This window comes from Macrotis lagotis, chromosome X, assembly GCF_037893015.1.
Source record: "Macrotis lagotis isolate mMagLag1 chromosome X, bilby.v1.9.chrom.fasta, whole genome shotgun sequence".
Classification (NCBI taxonomy): Eukaryota; Metazoa; Chordata; class Mammalia; order Peramelemorphia; family Peramelidae; genus Macrotis; species Macrotis lagotis.
Genome location: NC_133666.1, coordinates 81115738 through 81138230, shown reverse-complemented (window position 1 = coordinate 81138230; position 22493 = coordinate 81115738). Strand labels below are relative to the sequence as shown.

The following is a 22493-nucleotide window of genomic DNA, read 5'->3' as shown; positions in this document are numbered from 1 at the left end:
GGAACTTAAAACTTAAAAAAAAGCAAAGATTAAAAATTATTTTAATATGTAATTGGGGGAAACATACACACACACATATATATATATACATATATACATATATATATATATATATATATATATATATATATATATATATATACAAAAAAAAAAAGAAATTGCCTCCAAGAGCAAATAGCATACACACTCACTTGAGCATAGAAATCTATATTACCCTATAGGAAAGTTGGAGGGGAAGGGGATAAGAGAAGTAGAGTGCTGACAGAAGGGATAGTGGATTGGGGGAGGTAAAAGTCAGAAGCAAAACACCTTTGAGGATTGACAGGGCAAAAAGAGAGTGAGAAAGAGGGAGACAGACAGAAACAGACAGAGAGAGAGAGAAACAGACAGATTAGGATAAATAAGTAGAAAAATAGGCTGGAAGGAAATACAAAATAATCATAACTGTGAAGAAAATTTTACAGAAAGTTTCTGTGTTAGAGGCCTTATTTCTAATATATATATACATATATATATATATATATATATATATATATATATATATATATACACATATATATAAAACCGAGTGAAATTAATGAAAATAAGAGCCATTCTCCAAATGATAAATGGTAAAAGGATATGAACAGGCAGTTTTCCTTTGAAGTAATCAAAGCTTTCTACAATCATATGGAAAAATGCTCTAAATCACTATTGATTAGAGAAATGCAAACTAAAATAGCTCTGTAGTACCATCTCACACTTATCAGATTGATTAAGATGACAAAAATGAAAAATAATTAATGTTGGAGAGAAGTGGGAAAACTGGTGTTGTGAACTGATCTAACTGTTCTGGAGAGCAATTTGGAACTATGCCCAAAGATCTATAAAATATGCATTCCTTTGATCCAGCAATACAACTATTAGGTGGCAGTTGGTACAGTGGATAGAGTCCTGAAGTCAGAAAAGTCTGAGTTCAAATCCAGCATTAAACACTGGACACTTACTAGTTGTGTGACCCTGGGTTAATCCTTATTGCCTTGCATCCAGGGCTGACTTCAGTCATCCTGATGTATATCTGGTCACTGAACCAAATGACTCCAGAGGAGAAAGTGAGGCTAGTAACTTAGTACAGCTCTCTTACTCAAATCCAATTCACATGCTTGTCATGGCACCACCATCATCATCACTACTAGGTATATAACTCACATATATTTTAAAAAGGAAAAGGACTTATATGTGCAAAAATATTTATAGCAGTTCTTTTAGTGGTGACAGAGAATTGAAAACTGAAGGTAATTCCCTAACAATTAGAGCATGACTGAACAAGTTGTGGCATATTATTGTGATGGAATTCTGTAAGAAATGACGAGTAGGATGCTCTCAGAAAAACTGACAAAGACTTACATGGACTGATGCAAATGGAAATGAGCAGAACCAGAAGAACATTGTACACAGAAAGAGCAATGCTTTCTGTGAATGACTTAGCTATTCTCAGCAATTCAATGATCCAAGACAATTTTGAAGTATTTATTAACGTAATATTCATTTCTAAGAGAAAAGACTGTTGAAGTCTGAATGCAGATTGAAGCATACTTTTTTTTAGTTTTTTTTACAAGGCAAATGGGGTTAAGTGGCTTGCCTAAGGCCACACAGCTAGGTAATTATTTCGCATCTGAGGCTGGATTTCAACTCAGGTACTCTTGACTCCAGGGTCAGTGCTCTATCCACTGCACCACCTAGCTGCCCCTGAAGCACACTTTTAAAACTTTATTTTTCTTTTTGATCTGTATTTTCTTTTACAACATAACTAAGATGGAAGTATGCTTTACATGACTGCATATATATATATGTATATAAAACATATATCAAATTTTTTGCCTTTTCAATGAGGTGGAAGGGGAGGGAAGAAAAGAATTTGAGTTTTGAGTTAATTAAAAAAATGAATGTTAAAAACTGTTTTATATGTTATTAGGGAAAATAAACTATTATACACATATATATGTATATATTATATTGAAGTAAAAGTTCCTGTAATGAGAAAGATTTCATTTATCCAAAGCTTCCAAGTAGTAGAGTGGTTAGAGAGATGTCCTTGGAGTCAGCAAAGACCTGAGTTTGAATCCTGCTTCAGACCCTTGTTAACTTTGTGTCCATGGACAAGTGACTTGCAATTTCTTAGCTTCAATTGCCTCATCTGTAAAATGGGGAAAATAAGAAAGCACAGCAGGGGTATATTTGTTTGGTTCTTTTTCTTCATTACTGAGGAAGATCAAAATGGCATCATTATGTTGGAGACAAATTATTGTGTCCAACTGTGGCTGATCAGCCCAATACGAGCTCAGAATGCTTCACCACAGGTTGGGCACAAATAGTCCAGGTGAACATTTGTGGTGGGTACTCTAAACTTACGAATTTCACATTTTCTTTGAGCTGCTTCAATTCTACCTTGCTCATAGAGTGCAGCATCCTGTAGCACGCCATGATTGGGGGGGGGGGTCCTGTGCAAGTGTCTCCCATGCTGTACAATCAATTCTGAAGTTCTTAAGAGAGACCTTCAGGGTGTCCTGGTATCACTTATTCTGACCCCCTTGTGAGTGCTTGACCTCTGTGAGTTCTCCATAAAATAGTCTTTTTAGCAACAGTACTTCTGGCATTCTAATAACGTGGCCAGTTCATTGTATTCGCTTTCTCTGTGGTAATGTTGGAATGCTTGACAGTTTAGAGGTACACTAGATCATGTTGGACTTGTAGTTAGGAAGATGTGGACTTGAATAACACATCAGGCATCTCAGTGAGTGACCCTGGGCAAGTCACTTAACTTCTCTGGGCCTCAATTTCCTCATCTGTAAAATGGCCAGTAGGATCTCTTCCTCCTCTAAATTTTGATCTTATGATTCTAGCTCCTAGGGTTGTGAAGAGCAAGTAAGATTCTCTCTCTCTCTCTCTCTCTCTCTCTCTCTCTCTCTCTCTCTATATATATATATATATATATATATATATATATATATACATATACACAATAGACACAGATATGAGTATGTATATATATATACACATAAACAGATACACATAATACACACACACACACACACACACACATATATACACACACACATACATATAGAACTTTGTAAGTGTTAGGGAAAGGTAGACCATTAGTATTATCTGGTTTTGAGTGGAAAGGGTCAAGGGATTTTCTTGTTCTTATTAATTCTATTGCCAGGTAAGACCTCAGAGATATTTGCTCCACCCCTCCCCTACCTCCTGGGGGAAATGAGAAGCTATTTATTATTTTTAAATTTTTATTTATATTTAATATTTTATTTTTCCCCAATTACTTGTAAAAACAATCTTTAACATTCTTTTTAAAAGTTTTGCGTTCCAAATTCTCTCTTTCTCTCCCCTCCCTAACCCCTTACTGGGAAGGCAAGCAATTTGATATAGGTTATACATGTGCACTCATGCAAAACATATTTCTAATTTAGTCATGTTGTGAAAGAAAACATAGACAAAAAAACCAAGAAAAATAAAGGAAGAAAAGAAAAAGTGTTCTTCAATCTTCATTCAGACTGCAATGATTCTTTTTTTGGAGACAGATAGCATTTTCTATCATAAGTCCTGCATAATTGTCTTGGATCATCATATTGCTGAGAATAGCTTAATCATTCACCATTGATCATCATACATTGCTGTTACTGTATAGTATATTCTCCTGGTTCCACTCATTTTATTTTACATCAGTTCATGTAAATCTTTCCAGATTTTTTTTTCTGAAAGTATCCTGCTTGGATTTGGACATAAAAGGTGATATTATAAGTCAACTAGGAAAACAAGGAATAGTTTATCTGTCATATCTATGAAAAGGGGAATAATTTATGACCAAAGAAAAGATAGAGAACATTATAAGAAACAAACTGAGTAATTTTGATTACATGAAATTAAAAAGGTTTTGCACAAACAAAACCACTACAACCAAGTTTAAAAAGAATGTAGTAACTTGTGAAACAATTTTTACACTTAGTTTTTCTGACAAAGGACTCAATCTAAAATATACAGAGAACTGAGTCAGATTTATAAAAAAAACAAGTCAATCCCCAATTGATAAATGGTCAAAGTATATGGAAAGGCAATTTTCAGATGAAGAAATCAAAGCTGTCTATAGTCATATGAAAAATTGCTCTAAATAATTATTAATTACAGAAATGCAAATTAAAACATCTCCTGATGTACCACTTTACACCTCTCAGACTGGCCAACATGACTAGAAAGGAAAGTGATCAATGTTGGAGAGGATGTGGGAAAACTGGGACACTAATGCATTGTTGGTGGAGTTGCAATTTGAAATTATTCCCAAAAGGCAATAAAAATGTGCATACTCTTTGATCCAGCAATACCACTATTAGGTCTGTATCTTGAAGAGATCATGAAAAAGGGTAAAAATTCCACATGTACAAAAATATTCATAGCAGCTCTTTTTCAGAGTGGCAAAGGATTGGACATTGAGGGGATACCTATCAATTATGGAATGGTTGAACAAATTGTGGTATATGTATGTATAAGAAAATTCTATAAAGAACATTATTCTATAAGAAATCATAAGGGCCTAAAAGTACCATAGACAATACCTGAAAGGTACCATAGACAATAAAGTGATTTCAATACTGAATATATATATATATATATATATATATATATATGCACCCAATGAGATAGCATCCAACTTCTTAGAGGAGAAGCTGAAAGAACTACAGAAAGACATAGACAACAAAACTCTACTAGTGGGAGATCTCAATCTCCTGCTCTCAGATTTAGATAAATCTAATCAAAAAATAAACAAGAAAGAAGTAAAGAAGGTAAATAGATTGTTTGAAAGCTTAGATATGATAGACTTATGGAGGAAATTGAATGGGGATAGAAAGGAATATACTTGTTTTTCTGCAATACATGGCACTTACACAAAAATTGACCATATACTAGGGCATCAAAATCTAATAATAAATTGCAGAAAGGCAGAAATAGTGAATACATCTTTCTCAGATCATAATGCAATAAAATCATATGCAATATTGGACCAGGGAGATATAGACCCAAAACTACCACATTTGAAAGAATGAGTGGATCGAACAACACATTATAGAAAGAATTTATTATTTTATCCTAGATAATGACAATACTGAAATAACATAGCAAAAGCTATGAGATTCACTCAAAGCAGCTGTCAAGGGATATATTATATCTTTAAATGCTTACACAAATAAATTAGAGAAAGAGGATATCAATGAACTAAATGTGTAACTAAAAAAATTAGAAAAAGAACAAAGTAACCCCCCCCATTAAATACCAAAATAGAGATTCTAAAAACTAAAGGAGAAATTAATTAAGTTGAAAGCAAGAAAACTATTGAATCAATAAATAAAACCAAGAGTTGGTTTTATGAAAAAAACCCAATAAAATTGATAAACCTCTGGTCAATTTGATTTAAAAAAAGAAAGAAGAAAACTAATGTGGAAATACCACTGTAACCCTGCTGCTGAATTACTAGTGTATGAACTGAGTTGACTCAATCTGTGCTGGACTATGCTTTACTCTTACCCTGGTGCAACAGACCTTTCTTGGCAATCTTCTAAATTCACTTGGGCTAAAAAATAGTTTTACTCCATCCATCCTTTTGTAGGTTCTGCCACTCCAGAATTTGTTTTGAAATATTATTTAAAGTCATTTGGATGGGTTTTGGGGAAAACTCAGGCTAATCCCTGCCTTTTCTCTGCCATCTTGGTTCTACCCAATAAGAAATCATTTAAACCATTTTATCAATAATTCAAATCTACAGATCTGAAACCTCATCAATGAAGGTATACTCTCTCTCTCTCTCTCTCTCCCTCTCTCTCTCTCTCTGTCTATCTGTCTCTCTCTTGGCAGATTGCAGCTCCTCCAGGCTCTCTTCTCTTGTGAAATTATTCTCCTCAAGAGGAGCTTTTTGTTGTACATCAGTGCTATGTGTCATCTAACCATCCATGACTCCCTATGGTTGTGGCCCAAACGGTCAGAAGGCTCACATCCTCTTTCTAACTTTTTTACATTTTCCTGGAGTTTGCCCTCAGTCACCCAATAAACTCATTAAGGAAGGATTTATTCTGAAGATATAAAAACAAAATGAAAAACAGTTTTTCTCTCCCCTGCCCCAAGTTTTCAATCTTATCAGAGGGAACTAATATCTACACAGCGAAATCACAAAGTAAATATCAGGTAATTGTGGGGGGTGGGACAGGAGAGTTAAGAGCTATTGGGGTAGATCTGAAAAGGTTTCATGAGGAAGTGACACTTGAAAGAATTTTGGGATTCTAGGAGCATTTCAGGTATGGGGAACAGCCAGATATGTATATGTAGAAATCATGTAATAAGCCTGGAAAGGTAGGCTTCAATTAATCTATGAAAGATTTTAAAGGCCAAACAGAGGTGTTTGTATTGCTCCTAAAGGCAAGATGAAGCCATTAGTGCTTTTTGAGCAGAGGAATAACATGGTCCCAGGAATGTCAAATTGTCAGCTATTTGCAGAATGGACTGGAGAAGTGAGAGATTGAAGGCTAGGACACCAGTTCTGAAGGCTACTGTAATTGTCCAGATGAGAAGTGATGATGGCATAAGCTAGAGAGACCTGATTGTATGAATAGAGAGAAAGGCACACATAGGAGAGAAGTTGGGCAGTTGGAGATGGAATACTGGAACTCAGGAGAGAGTCTAGGGCTGGTTTTCATCTTTAAAAAGATGGGAACTAAATCCATGGGAGCTACTGAGGTTACCAAAAGAGATAATGTAGAGGGAGAAGAGAAGGGGGTCCTGAAAAGAATGACAATTAGAATCTGACTTGGAAATTACCTGGATAAATTGTCACCAAGAGAAGGCATCATAGTTTAGGTCAAATCATTTACATGAATGTAACTCTTCAGATGTCTGACTCTTACTGAAACTGTAACAGGGTAAATCCTAGTTCATCTGAATGTCACTGAGTGATACCAAACCCTTGAAAAAGACCTAGCATGAGTTGTTTATAAGATGAAGGTTATCACTGATAGTATTTTTTCACAATGATAAATTTTTATTTTTCATCTCATTTAAAAGTTCTTATTTTAGATAGATTCTTGAACTGGTGGTTCATAGCCATTAGCCCTTTCTACTTTTGTTCCTATTTCATCTCCTGAAGGCTTTCCAGAGCCACCACCTTCACCATGTAGCTCCATTAGCTTTCCCAATTCAAATTTTGGCTTCTTGAACATTTTTGACTTTTTGAATAAATACATCATGGAGAGGGTGAATGGACTGGCAAGCCTTTTCTATGTCTTTTCCAGTGCTGTCTGGAATTAGTTTGTTGACTACTTCTTTCAAGGCATTTGTCTGGGTTTTCTCTGGGGGTGGGGTGGGGCTAAGATGGTGACAGGAGGAGAGCATCTCTTAGGTGCTCTCTCCATAATATTTCAAAAATCTTAAAATTATGACTCTAACTAAATTTTTGAGAGACAGAACTCGCAGAAAGAACCAGTGAAACAATTCTCCAGCCCAAGGTAACCTGGAAAATAGTGGAAAGGCTCTGCTCCATGGGGTTAGAGGAGCAGCCAGCCAGAGCGAAGAAACTTCAGCTTCCTGGAGGCAACCCCAGGGTGACTGGGAGCCCCAGCTCATGGCAGAGGGGGCAGTTTACTGACCTATACTCTGGGAAGCACTGGGCACAAATTGGAGGATCAGTGGAGGGGACTTCTGCCTGAGTGAACACACGTGAAACCCAGGCCCTCAGTGCAATTGCTGTAGTCAATGTGGTCAGCTCAGCAGCAGCAGCCTCGCGTGGAGCCAGTAAGCAGGCTTGGAGCCAGTAAGCAGGAGCCCCCAGGCAACTGAGCCTTAAATGCTCAGACCCCCGAAGGTAAGGGAGTGGAGAGAGACTTCAGGGGTCTGTCCCCTGTGCCTGGAACAGGATTCTGGGGCTCTGACCACATTCAAATCCTGATTGCAGTCTAGGCCCCCCATAGAACAGCCCCCCCCCACCTCAGCCCCATGGCAGAGGGGTGTGCTTGTGGGTATTCACAGACCAGGAGGGAAGTTAGAGCTTCACACACTGAGATCCTTGTGGGAGGGGGTGTGTCCTAATAATAGTCAAAAGTTCTGAGGTGACTGAAAAGATGACTCCACTTTTAGGCAGAACTAGGGAAATTAGGAGAACGGATGAGTTTGAAGGAAAAGAATGATGAATTTCATTTTGGACTTGTTTGAGTTTGAGATGCCTATGGAACACCTATTTTGAAATGTTCACAAGGCAGTTGTAGATGGAATACTGGAACTCAGGAGCACCCCAAAACCAGGCACAGGTTGGAGAAATGAGTAAACAGAGAAAAAAGAGGAACACCATTGAGAAATAAATTGTCTATGATCCCAAGAAGGATCAAAATACTCAATCTGAAGATGAGGAAGTACAAGCTCCTGCATCTAAAGACTCCAAGAAAAATGGAAATTGGGCTCAAGCTATGACAGGGCTCACAAAAGATTTTGAAAATCAAGGGAGGGAGATGGAAGAAAAATGGGAAAAATAAATGAAAGAGATGCAGGAAAAACATGGAAAAAGAAGTCAGCAGCTTAGTCAAGGAGATCCAAAAAAATGCTGAAGAAAATACCATGTTGAAAACCAGCATAGGTCAAATGGATAAAACAGTTCAAAAAGTTATTGAGGAGAAGAATGCTTTAAAAAACAGACTTGGCCAGATGGAAAAAGAGATAAGAAAGCTCTTTGAGGAAAATAAATCCTTCAGATGTAGAATGGAGCTAAAGGAAGCTGATGACTTTATGAGAAATCAAGATGCAACACTTCAACACCAAAATAATGAAAAATTAGAAAAAAATGTGAAACATCTCATTGAAAAAACAACTGATCTGGAAAACAGATTCAGGAAAGATAATTTAAAAAATTATTGGGATACCTCAAAGTCATGATCAGGAAAAGAGCCTTGACATCATTTTTAAAGAATTCCTGGGGGCGGCTAGGTGGTGCAGTGGATAGAGCACCGGCCCTGGAGTCAGGAGTACCTGAGTTCAAATCTGGCCTCAGACACTTAATAATAATTACCTAGCTGTGTGGTCTTGGGCAATCCACTTAACCCCATTTGTCTTGTTAAAAAAAAACCTAAAAAAAAAAGAATTCCTACAGGAAAATTGCCCAGATATCCTAGAAGCAGAGGGCAAAATAGAAATGGAGAGAATCCATTGATCTCCCCTGGAAAGAGATCCAGAAAAACAACCCCCAGGAATATTATAGCCAAGTTCCAGAACTCCCAAGTCAAAGAGAAAATACTACAAGCAGCCAGAAGGACACAATTCAAATATCATGGAGCTGCAGTCAGGATCACACAGGACTTAGCAGCAACTACATTAAGGACTTGTAGGGCTTGGAATATAATATTATGTTAGACAAAATAGCTTGGAATGCAACTGAGAATCAATTATCCAGCAAAACTGAACATCCTCATCCAGTAGAAAAGATGGACTTTCAGTGAATCAGGGGAATTTAAATTGTTCCTGTTGAAACAGAACTGAACAGAAAGTTTGACCTCCAAATACAGGACTCAGGTGAAGCATAGAGTGTGGAGGAGAAGGATAAAATATGAGGGACCTAATGATGATGAACTGCATGTATTCCTGCATAGAAAAATGATACTGATAATATTTATGTAGAACTTCTCATTTAATAGAGCAGGTAGCTCTCTTCTCAGCAGCGGCGGTGGAGGATGCGGGTGGCTCCCGGGACCAGAGGTGCTTTGTGGAAGGCCTGCCCTGGCCGTGCTGTTGCTGCTTGGAACATGTCACCTGTGAGCACCCATTTGTGGCCTTGGAAAATTGAAAGTTAATATGTGATTTTGCAGTATCAGGTAGGAAAAATACAAGCTGGGATGATCTGATTCTGAGACTTCCAAAATCTTTTATCTACTGCTGTATAATTCACAAGGTGTGATCATTATATGAGACTAGTGTTTATTGTCTGACTTGGAAAGAGAAGTGGCCCTAGTGGAAAATGCTTCACTTTGCAGAAAAATATTTTTCAAGGTCTCTGAATCAATTCTGTAGTTATAGAGTATAGAAAAGCATGCTTCCTGTTGGTGGAAAAATGAGTGACCGTTATTTAGAACAAAGAATTCATGTCAAGCTTTGTGTAAAGCTAAACAAATCTGCCAGTGAGACACTTGAAATGTTAAAAGAAGCTTATGGAGATGAAGTAATGTTGAGAGCAAGAGGTTTTGACTGGCACAAAAGGTTTAAGGAAGGTAGGGATGATGTCCATGATGATGCACGAAGTGGGCGCCCAATCACCCACAGAACCAATGAAAACGTTGAAAAGGTCAGAGATTTGGTTCGGTCAAATAGTCGATTGACTGTGAGAATGATGGCTGAAAAGTTATCTTTAGATAAAGAGACAGTAAGACTTATTTTGAAAGAGAATTTGAATATGAGGAAGGTTTCTGGGAAGACTGTTCCTTGTGCAGTTTCAGTAGATGATGCTAGTGAGGGAGAGATAAAGTAGAAGAGTGTTAACAGTCTTCCATTGGAGTTTGTAGGATTGATTTGACTTTCAGATTTTGCCTTTTTCTGTTAAATTTCATTGTTATAGAAACAACCTAAAACAAGCTTGACCATCAAACATTTTCATTAGGTTTTCTTGGTATGAAATATGAAGGAGGCATAAATGAAAGGTGAAAGCAGTGAAGATATAATGGAGTTGGCACCTTTATCATAGTGGAAGAACTAGGTCTTTATTAAATACATGAGATTGTTTTGACTCATTGTAAAGATCTAGCTCATTCATCTGAAAGGTGGGTAGCTGGGTACCTCAAGGGTAAACCAGGAGGATAAGAGCAGATTCACCAGGTATATACATATCTAAAGAAAATACTATTGGCAGACAAGCAATGAATATTTAGCTTTTAACAGGACAGTGAAGCAGAGCACCATGAAGACTGTTAGGAAAAAGAAATTTGAAATTCATTGGTTGACCCTTGAATGTATGAATTTCAGATTTGACTATTGCAGTTTCCACGAGTTGCTTGAAAACCATTTTCTGACTAAAATTTATTTAGTGGGAAGATTATTACACCCTCATCAATGGCATAAGACAGTCTTTTCAGAGTTTAAAATGCTATATAAATTAAACCACAGACTGATAAATTAATATATAGAGTAGTTAGTAGTTAATACCCCCAGATTTGGTATATAGCTAAGCTTTAGTAGATTGTAAGGTTCTAAGACTAATTTAATTATCTCTCCATTATTTTTATTTTAAAAAATTGGTTGAATGAATTGTGCACTCTTAATATCAGTCAAGGAGAAAGAAGCAAGCAGCAACTTTGAAAAAGGGAATGGGGGAAAGAATAATAAAGTTTCTTAATGTTGAAGTATTTCAGATGAAGAGGGAGGCCAAAGTATAATCAAATGTATAGAGTAGCTGAGCATGGAGCACTAGGAATTAGTATGTTATTGTCTACCTAAGGTAAATACTTATAATGTTAAATGACTCATGACTTTGATTACACCAATGGCATTAGTTAATGGCCTCTCTTGAGCTTCACTAATAGATTGGAATATCTAGGGAGTGTTGTAGAACTACATTTGATCCCCTAGGAATTAAAAGTTCACAACCTGTAAATCAGAAGACAGCAAGGACTTCTTGAGGAAGACATTTTACAAATTTACAACCTAGAAAAGAAACAATAAAGCCAAAATTTATTTGTTTTGGCTAGAACTTGTTTTGGTTAGCAAGAATATAAAGTATACAAAACTAATAGTTGAATTACTGAGAAACCACCAACTGCTATTTGAAACTGTCATCAGTTGCTAATATCTTTAATGCAATCTATCTTTCCTTAAGGTGCAATACTATGTTGCTGATTTTTTAATTTATAACAATAACCAATAAGATTTTATTCAAGGATTAAAACACTAACAATGAAGTTTTCTACATTGTCTAGTCTACTAATCTCTTGGTCTCTTCTCACCCACTTAAATTAATTAAGGTTGATGTTTTCATTTAAACCATAAAATATCTGTACTTAGTAACTTTTTTGTAACCTGCATTTTTTTGAGTGGATCACATTATTTATGATAAGTCCATCACAAAAGTTACTTCCATATTTTTCCACTGTTGCCATTGCTGATCGCAACTCCCTCCTTTCTTATTTCTCCACTACTGTGTACTATATTTTCTCTCTCCTTTCACTCGGACTCTGCTGTAGGGTAGCTGGTGGTGCAGCAGACAGATCCCTGGTCCTGGGGCCAAGAGGCCCTGAGCCCCCATACTACCCCTTAGGCCCAGAATCCATCTGGCCCTATGGTCCTGGGCAGGCCATCCAATCCCAGCCCCTTGCAAGAAGTAAAAAAGAAAACGTGTTATATCTGAACGCTGTCCCCCCATGGTCCATCCTCCCCTCCTTTATTCACATCCCCACCCCTTTCCCCTGTTCCCCCCTCCTTCTTACTCCAGATGTCTATACCCCACTGAGTATATTTGCTGTTTCCTCTCCTAGCCATCTCTGATGAGAGCAAAGGTTCCCTCATTCCCCCTTGCCTCCCCCCTTCCATATCATTGCAATAGCTCATTGTAACAAAAAAATCTTATTATGTGAAATAGCTTGGACTATTCCCCCTCTCCTTTTTTCTTTCTCCCATTCCATTTCCCTTTTTTTCTTATTGACTCCATTTTTACACCATATTTTATCTTCGAATTCAGCTTTCTCCTGTGCTTCAACTATAAAAGCTCCCTCTACCTACTCTATTAACTGAGATGGTTCATATGAATATTATCAGTATCATTTTTCTATACATGCAGTTCATCCTCATTAAGTCCCTCATATTTCCCCCCTCTCCTCCAATCTCCATGCTTCACCTGAGTCCTGTATCTGAAGATCAAACCTTCTGTTCGGCTCTGGCCATTCCAAAAGGAACCTTTGAAATTCCCCTGGTTCATTGAAAGTCCATCTTTTTCCCTGGAAGAGGACATTCAGCCTTGCTGGGTTGTTCATTCTTGGCTGCATTCTAAGCTCTTTTGCCTTCTGGTATATTGTATTCCAAGCCCTACGAGCTTCCAATGTAGCTGCTGCTAAGTCCTGTGTGATCCTGACTGCAGCTCCACGATATTTGAACTGTGTCCTTCTGACTGCTTGTAATATTTTCTCTTTGACTTGGGAGTTCTGGAACTTGGCTATAATATTCCTAGGGGGTGGTTTTTTGGGATCGCTCTCTCGGGGGGATCGGTGGATTCTCTCCATTTCTATTTTGCACTCTGCTTCTAGAATATCAGGGCAATTTTCCTGTAGTAATTCTTTGAAAATGATGTCAAGGCTCTTTTCCTGATCATGACTTTCAGGTATTCCAATAATTTTCAAATTATCTTTCCTAAGTCTGTTTTCCATATCAGTTGGTTTTTCAATGAGATATTTCACATTTTCTTCTAATTTTTCATTTTTTTGGTTTTGAAGTATTGATTCCTGATTTCTGTTAAATTCATCAATCTCCCTGAATTCTATTCTTTGTCTGAAGGATTTATTCTCCTCAGAGAGTTTTCTTATCTGTTTTTCTATCTGGCCAATTTTGCTTTTTAAAGCATTCTTCTCCTCAATAACTTTTTGAACTGTTTTATCCATTTGACCTAAGCTGGTTTTTAGCATGCTATTTTCTTCAGAATTTTTTTGGATTTCCTTGACTAAGCTGTTGACTTCATTTTCATGTTTTTCCTGCATCTCTCTCCTTTCTTTTCCCAGTTTTTCTTCCAACTCCCTCATTTGATTTTCAAAGTCTTTTTTGAGCCCTATCATAGCCTGAGCCCAATTTCTGTTTTTCTTGGAGTCTTTAGATGCAGGAGCTTGTGCTTCCTCATCTTCAGACTGAGTATTTTGATCCTTCTTGGGCTCATTTGCAAAATTTTTCTCAATGGTCTTCCTCTTATTTATTTGCTTGTTCATTTTCCCAGCCTAAGCCTGTTTTTTTAGGGTGCTTCCTGAGCTTTTGGGACACTCCCACAAGGGTCTCAGTGTGTGAGGCTCTGTCCTCCCTCCTGGTCTGTGAATGACCATAAGCGGCCCCTCTGCCATGGGGCTGAGGTGCGGGGGGTGCTGCTGTTTTATGGGGGGCCTAGACTGTGATCAGGATCTGAATGTGGTTAGAGCTCCAGAGTCCTGTTCCAGGGGCAGAGAACAGAGCTCCGCAGTCTCTCTCTCTCTTCACTCCCCTCCCTCAGCTCAATGGGCTCATGCCCTGGAGGCTCCTGCTTACCAGCTCTGCCTGCTTCTGTTTCCTGGATTTGGGCTGCAGGAAGACCAAGCTGCTTGCTGTGTGCCCTGAGGGCTGGGCTCCACGTGCTCACTCTGGCAGAGGTCCCCTGCTGTTCCCCCACTTTGTGCTGGTGCTCCTCGGGGTGCAGCTCAGGAGACTCCCCCGCTGCTGTGAGCCTCAGCTCCCAGTGCCCTGGGGCTGCCTCCGGGAGGCTGAAGTTCTTTGGCTCTGGTGGGCCACCCCTCTGGCGGGCCACCCCTCCGACCCCAGGGAGCAGAGCTTTTCTGCTCTTTTCCAGGTTACCTTGAGTAGGAGAACTGCCTCACTGGGTCCCTTTGTGGGTTCTGTCTCTCAAAAGTTTAGTTAGAGTCCTTAGTTTATGAGTTTTTATCAGAGAGCTCCTTAGACTCGATCCCTTCATGTCGCCATCTTGTAACCTGCATTTTTTCATATAACTAATCCTGTGGTAAAAGTTAAAAGTAAATGTTTTTCCCCTTCAGTTGGTAACAAAACTAGCCATTGTTTTAAATAATAATGCTGTCCCTCATTTCTGTCAGACCTTTCTACTTAACTATGCATCTTGAATCCCTTTTATGTGTCAAGCCTATTAAATGTAATATAAAAATTTGAGTTGGCTTGGAATGGTTGGCTAAAGAATTTATCTTATTGCCAAAGGCCAGTAGCACAAGTACAAATCTTCTGATAACTAGATATATCATTGTGTAACTTACTATATGAATAAATGCTTCAAATTTTAAATGTATCTTAAGGATGACAATAGTGTCTAGTAAAAGAATCATCAGAATAGATTTGAAATGCCTACCAGTTAAATTTAACAGTTGTTGAATAAACTTGTTTTACAGTAAAAAAAAAAATAGAGCAGGTAGAAGGAGCTTTTGTAGATGAAGCACAGGAGAGAACTGAATTTGCAGATATATAATATATTGTAAAAATGGAGTCAATGGCTAAAAGGGAAATGTACTGGGAGTAAGAGAAAGGAGAGGTGGAATAAGCTAAGATTCTTCATATAAAAGATTTTTTTTACAATGAGCTATTGCAATGATATGGAAGGAGGAAGGTGAGGGGGAATGAGGGAACCTTCACTCTCATCAGAGGTGGCTCAGAGAGGAAACAGCATATACACTCAATGGGGTATAGACATCTAGAGTAAAAAGAAGAGGAAGGGGGGTGGGGGGGGGGTTGTGAGTGATGTAGGAGAAGGTGACTCATGGGGGAGAGTGGTCAGATATGACAAATTTTCTTTTTTACTTCTTGAAAGGGGCTGGGATTGGGTGGCCTGTCCAGTACCATGAGGCCTGGTAGTTGCTCTGTCTTAGGGGTGGTATGTGGGCTCAGGACTTCTTGGCCCCAGGGTTGGTGATCAGTCCACTGCACTACTCAGCAACCCTACAGCACATTTTAGAAAAGGGACAGAGTGAAAGGAGAGAGAAAATATAGTATATGGTAGTGGGGAGGTATGAATGGAGGGAGTTGTGATCAGCAACAGCAATGGTGGAAAAATATGGAAGTAGCTTTTGTGATGGCCTTATCATAAAGAATGTGATTCACCAGCAAGAGAACTGGTAGTGTTGCAACACAGACTGAAGCACATATTTTTTCTCTTTACTTTATTTCTCATGAGGGTCTATATTTTTTTGGGGGAGGGGGTATTATGTTTACTCTTAGACAAGAATATTTAGTAATGTATAAAAAACATCATTTTTTCTTGGGTCATGATTTGCATCATTTTTTAAAGGATTTTGTTAGGCAATGGGGTTAAGTGGCTTGCTCAAGGCCACACAGCTAGGTAATTATTAAGTGTCTGAGACCGGATTTGAACCCAGGTACTACTGACTCCAGGGCTGGTGCTTTATCCACTGCGCCACCTAGCTGCCTCTCCATTATTTTCTTACGAATTTGATGGACCTGTTGATGCTGGGCATAAGAGGTCTTATGAATCTGGTTCTTGTACTTTTTAATAAAACCAACACAGACGAGGTGGAGCAAGTAGCCATGGATAATTTTGACATCAATATGGGCTTCAATCATGGCCTGCTACTTTTTGACATAGAGCACACCTTGTCCTGGCTAAGATTCATCCCATGGAAATTCCTCAAACAATTTTTACCCTGAACATCTTTAGTAGTTAATGTGAACTTATGAAAAGCAACCTCATCATTCTGCAAATCAGCAAACTCACTCCATAAGAGGCAATTTTTGTTCCTTGAGTTCTTGTAACCATTGTCTTGTCAATATTGTGAATGTTGAACGTAGCTGGTGCTTTTACATAATACCAACCCTTTTTTGAAAATGGATCAACCACTTTCTTCTTGGCTCCTTTTTTACTGCCTTTGGTCAGCCACTTATTCTTGCCCACTGCCATCATCCCTCTCTGAAAACCAAAAGATATCACTGATAGTCTTAAAACAAGCCACTTTGAGTCTTATATCCAAAAATTTATAGAGATTGAACATAAAAGAAAATCAAAGTCTAAGAACCACTCTTCAATAGTCAGATAACATGAATCAACAGGTCTCCAAAGAAAAATTTCCAAAAGTTGCCATATGAAAGAATGTTCCAAATCATTAATAAGAAAAATTCAAATCCAAATGACTCTGAGATTTTACTTCATACCCAATAAAGAGGGAAACATGCCATCAGGTTGTACAAACAGGGGATTCCTCTAGCATTCCTGCCCCCCTGCCAGGTAGATGTGGCTTTTTACATTGCTTGGATAAACAGAGTCATCAACTTTAGTAATATGAAAGTAATGTGAAAGACTGCTTTAGTAATATGAAAGACTAGTGGACCTTCCCACCTGTCTTCTTACCACTACATTCACAGGCCCAACTGGCCTTCCAATGAGTCCCACCTCTATGTTCTCTGAACTCTAAGGAATCACCTTCTGTACCAGTAATGCACCTTGAGGACCCCTGGGTTTTATATCTTCTCCCCTCCTCCCTAAACTGTACCCTTAGGACTACAAAGTCCTTTCAAACACCATCGAGCTGAGCCCTACTATGTACAGATTGTGAACACTTTGAATTCAATGAGCCACCTTGCTCTTCTCTTTCTGTCCCCAGTCTTTAGCATTATGCTTAGCATATAGTAAGTCCATAGATACTTTTTAGTTCATTTACTTATTTAAGGCTGACAAAAAGTAAGAATCCTCAGTGTTGACAGGCTGTCAGAACACAAGAACACTAACTGCACTTTTTAAAATTTGCAATCGGTTTAATGACAGTTGCATGACTTTATATGAAGAACTTACACAGCTTACTTGATATATACCCTCTTTTGCTTGTGCTTTTGTTTTTTTAATGAATTCCACTTTATTTTCATTTCAAAATTCTCTCTTTCCTACCTGCCTCTCCTCAACTTTCAGTATATACTCCCCATCCTCTGATATAACATGTGGGACAAGCCTCCTCTTCTGTGGACTGGTCTGTGTAATTATGCTCCAGTCCTTCTTCCCCAAACCATCCCACTTGGTAATGTCACCAATCATACAAGGAGAATACACAATTTTATCTTCCTGTTGGCTCATTTACAAGTTGAATTCAGTTGAAGTTAGACAACCAATTGCTTGGCAAGATCAATGACTCCGGGGGAGGCTAGGTGGCGCAGTGGATAAAGCATAGGCCCTGGAGTCAGGAGTACCTGGGTTCAGATCCAGTCTCAGACACTTAATAATGACCTAGCTGTGTGGCCTTGGGCAAGTCACTTAATCCCATCTACCTTGCAAAAAACCTAAAAAAAAAAAGATCAATGACTCCCCATTCTATACAAGGTCCCAGGTGTCCATATAGCTCTTGCTCTCACCCCTAAACAGTTGTTGTTGTTGAGTTGTTTCAGTAATATCTGTCTCTTTTTTGACCTCTTTTTTGCAGGGGAGTAGTTCTTGGCAGAGATATTGGACTGGTTTTCCATTTCCTTCTTTAGCTCATTTTACTGAGGCAAACAGCTAGTAAGTATCTGAGGTCAAGATCTTCCTAACTCCAAGCCCAGTCAGTGCTCCACTGTACCACCTAGTTGCCCAATGAACAAGCTCATAATCTGTTAGGATAACTTTTCTGAAGAGTTTCCTGAATTTATCCAATTACATAGGCCAGAGGGCAAAGACAGAGTAGGACTAGTTTTATCATAGATAAAAAGAATAACAAAGTATATACCTGTAAATATTCAAATATAAACATATTTCATCCTACCCCTTCCCATACCTACTAGCTTCTCAGGTGCCCCAGGCAGTTGGTTAAACTTCCCCACAATCACATAACTGTAAGTGATGCCAGGGCCTAGAATGACTCTCTCAGGGTTTGGTGGCCCTTCTGAGTTGCCCAAGGACTACATGAAATGGCTGATGATGAGGGACATTTAAGAGACCAATACCATTGGGAGAATGTTTGCCTTTCTACCTCTGCTTTGGTGTGAGAAGAAATTCTTTCTCTCAGCTGTCCAGTTTTCATACAATTTGTTTTTAAGCAAAACATTTTTAAAAAAAGGAATAAAGGCCGACTAGGTGGTACAGTGGATAGAGCACCAGCCCTGGAGTCAGGAGTACCTGAGTTCAAATCTGGCCTCAGACACTTAATAATTATCTAGCTGTGTGGCCTTGGGCAAGCCACTTAACCCCATTGCCTTGCAAAAACTAAAAAAAAAAGAATAAAAATAATATGTAGACTAAGTGATTTCCCCTCAAAAGGGTTCCTCTGTACATTTGAGGGGTTAGTCTCTTCTCTTATTGTCCCCAGACTTTTCTGAGGCAAACTAAAAAAAAAGAAAGAAGTGGGGGCTGATTTACCACACTTGAATCCAACAAACTCCTCAAAGTTCCATGCCCCAAAACATATATAAACACAAATATATGAGAGGACTCAAGGAAGCCACGGGGCAAAGTAAAATGTTTTCTAACCAAAACAAATACATTCTTACTCATGCCCCAAATGGTCTCTGTTTAGCCCAGAGCAGAAGAGGTTTCCTAAGAGGACATGATCCAGGAGTATTCCAGCAATAACCTGGGCCATTGGATTGAGTTAATAAACTTGGTATCTGAGAAACCCCAGGCTGGTCCCCAGTAGTCATTTCTCTCTTCTCCATGGATCTATCTCTTGCCTTCTAGATGACTGCAGTTGACCCTAAGGAGCAATAGGTCACTGGCAATGTCCAAACCACTCAATCCTCCCTAAAGGAGACCCCTCTCCCCTTGATCACCCTGCGGACCTGTTCTCCATGACTTCTTCCCTCAGGTTGCCCAGGCTCTATTCATCTGATGGGGTGGGATGCCAGAAGTAGGGAAATCAAGAAGGGGAAGAGGGCCAGTAATGGAAGTCAAAGGCAAAACCTGACTGAGGGGAAGCCTAGCAATAGGAGGTCATTGTTGTTAGGAACAGAAATTTTGGTTTGTTTCTCTAAGTTACATGGAGCTCATCCCCAAGGCTCCCTACACTCTGCCCTTTAAACCACTTGCCCAGTATGAACAAAAGGAAGAAGAAGGAAAAGTTCACGTAGGAAAGAACTTACAGGGCAGTCCATCTGAATGAAAGGCACTTGTACTAGTAAACCTCTCTTCCACCACCACCACCACCACCCCTGTCCCCTGCCCCAGCATTCCCAGTTTTCCCAAATATTTGTCCTAGACAATAGTAACAAAAAGGAAGTTTGTTTGTCTCTTCCCAGAAGATGAAGCAGGAGAGCCAACTCTGTGTTTAAGTTTCTCTGATCCTAGTCACAGCACTGTTGACAAGATTTGAATGGAGAGCCGTCTAGTGTGGTTCTTCTCTGTCCTTTCTGAAGAATGGGCTCATGCATTCTGAGTTGCTCCCTTCCACCTGGTATTTTCCCTAAATGCTACTCTACTATCTCGTAATTTACAATAATCTGGAAGGTTTCTTCAGGTCCACCTGTCCATCCCACCTTTTTTTCCCTTCCCATTGATCATTGGGATCATGCACACTGACAAGAAACAATGATTATTCCTTGAATGTATACAGTCCAGTCCAGGACATGGGGCTGGGAAATTACCGGATTCTAGTGAAGAGGTTGAGGGCAGATGCAGATTCCTTTTGTGAACGGGCTTTACGAAAAACATTCCAAAACCTCAGGCTCTTATCTCCAGCCCCTGTAACTATGGCCTGCCCATCAGGAGACACTGCCAGATATAAAACTCTGTATAAATGTCCAGTGAGTTTGGCTACTTGAATCAAGGAGGGGTATTTCCAGATGGCGATCTGGTTTTCTGCATATCCATGGGTGCTCACCAGCTCATTGTCGTGTCTGGACCAGGCCAGATTGCACACTTGGGAACCAGTATCGATGCGCTGGAGGGGCTGCCCCGTCAGGGTATTCCAGAAGCGGATGCAGCGGTCAGCTGAACCACCCCCTGATGCCAACAGGCCATGCTGATGGGAAGACCATGCAATGGCTTTCACGGCTGCCTTGTGATTGGTGTACTGCTGGACAGGCCTTAAATTAGAGTGGTTCCAGAGCAGAAGCTTGTTGTCATTTCCTCCCGAGGCCAACAGCTGGTGATCTGGGGACCACCTCAACCCACATACTTCCTGCTTGTGACCTTGCAGCCAGCGCTGAGACTGTAGGGGGATTGCCCTGATATCTCTCTGAAGGATCCGTGTGTCTCTGCTCCCTGAAGAAATCTGGTCAGCATACCAGGCCAATGCACCAACTCTAGCTTTGTGACCCTCCATTGTGGACACTTTCTTCTGAGCATCTACATCCCAGATCTGCACAAACCCTTTTTGGGTGCCAACTGCCAATAAGTTCCCTCTTTCATACCAACCCACGGAGGTTACAGAATCTCCTTCATCACACAGGTCAAAGAGCCTGGTCACTTGGGATGTATATGCACTCCACAGATAAACACAAGTGCTCAGTCCAACAGCAACAATGTTGAGAGAAGACCAGTCTAAGAGGTTCAGGTAAAAGTCATCCCGAAGACCTGAGGCTTCAAGGACTTTAAATGGCACTTGAGGGATTTTCTTAATGGGTTTCCTTTGTGATAGAAGTAGAGTCTGACTTTTGTCACTGATAGGGGATAAAGCATATGGAGTGATTTCACTGCCATCATCAGGTTTCCAGCGCTTAGTGCTGGGGGTGTATGTGAAGAGATTCTTCTTTGGTAGACCAGGTGTTTGGTCCTCTGTTTTTGAATAGGGGACCGTCTGGATCTCAGCTTCTAACAGTTCATTCTTCAACAAGAAAGAGTAGACTGGGTCACCTTTGTCATTGCTCCAGGGATCCTCTTTCTCTTTCTGTCTGGGAGATTTGTCAGGGTCATCTATGCTCTGGAAGTGCAGGTTCCACTTAGCTCCAACTCGGGAGGGAATGTAGCGGTCTCCATGCTTGCTGGAAGAGGACTCTGGAGACCTGGATGACATCAGACTCCAATTCATCATGGCTCCCATGCTAGTCAAACTTTCTGGGCTCTGCTGGGGTCTCACTCTAGGTCTAGCTGGGGTGACACAGCCTTTAGTAAAGTCCACTTAGGCACAGACTGTGCGTGTCAATCTCTTTCTGGATCTCTTGGATGCCCACAGTTGACTGATGTGGATATGGTTCAGTAGTGAAGATACCTTTAGGGTTCTTGGTCCTAAAGAGAATAACTAAAGTTAGTCTGAGGACTTTGGGATTTAGATCAATGGAAAAATGCAGGGATCAATGGAGAGTTAAGTGCTCATGGGTTCTCAGTATTCTCAGTGAGGATGTGGGGTCTGCAGATGAGATGCCTTTTAAGTATCTTAGTCCTGGAGAGAATGACTAAGGCTAATCTGGGGGGAGATAGCTTTGGGATCTCAGTCCAAGGGAGAAAGCAAGATAGAGACAACAGATAGATGGGGGCTCTTACACTGAAGATCCTTTTTCTTTGAATGAGGATCTGTGGAGGAGATGGCTTTTGAGATTTTGGTCTGGAAAGAATGACCACCATCAGAAAAGAAACAGATCTCGGTCTAGGGAGAGTGGGAAGACATGTAGGATCCTGGTTCTGGGGGCAGACAGGCCTTCACACACCACAGATACTCTCACTTTGGTTGTGGCTCTGTGGAGGAGGTACTTTCTTTTTTTGTTTGTTTTTGGGTTTTGTGAGGTTGTGGGGTTAAGTGACTTGTCCAAGGTCACATAGCTAGTAAGCATCAAGTATCTGAGATAATATTTGAACTCAAATCCTCTTGACTCCAGGGCCAATGTTCTCTCCACTGTGT

At 39.7% G+C, this 22493-nt stretch overlaps 2 pseudogenes; both read right to left on the bottom strand.

Moving 5' to 3' along the window:
- Window positions 1-7109: 7109 nt before the first annotated feature.
- Window positions 7110-16663, bottom strand: LOC141502621 (small ribosomal subunit protein eS1-like; annotated as a pseudogene).
- A 3634-nt stretch (window positions 16664-20297) lies between these two features.
- LOC141502631 (fizzy-related protein homolog pseudogene) lies at window positions 20298-21686 on the bottom strand (annotated as a pseudogene).
- Between the last annotated feature and the right edge of the window lie 807 nt (window positions 21687-22493).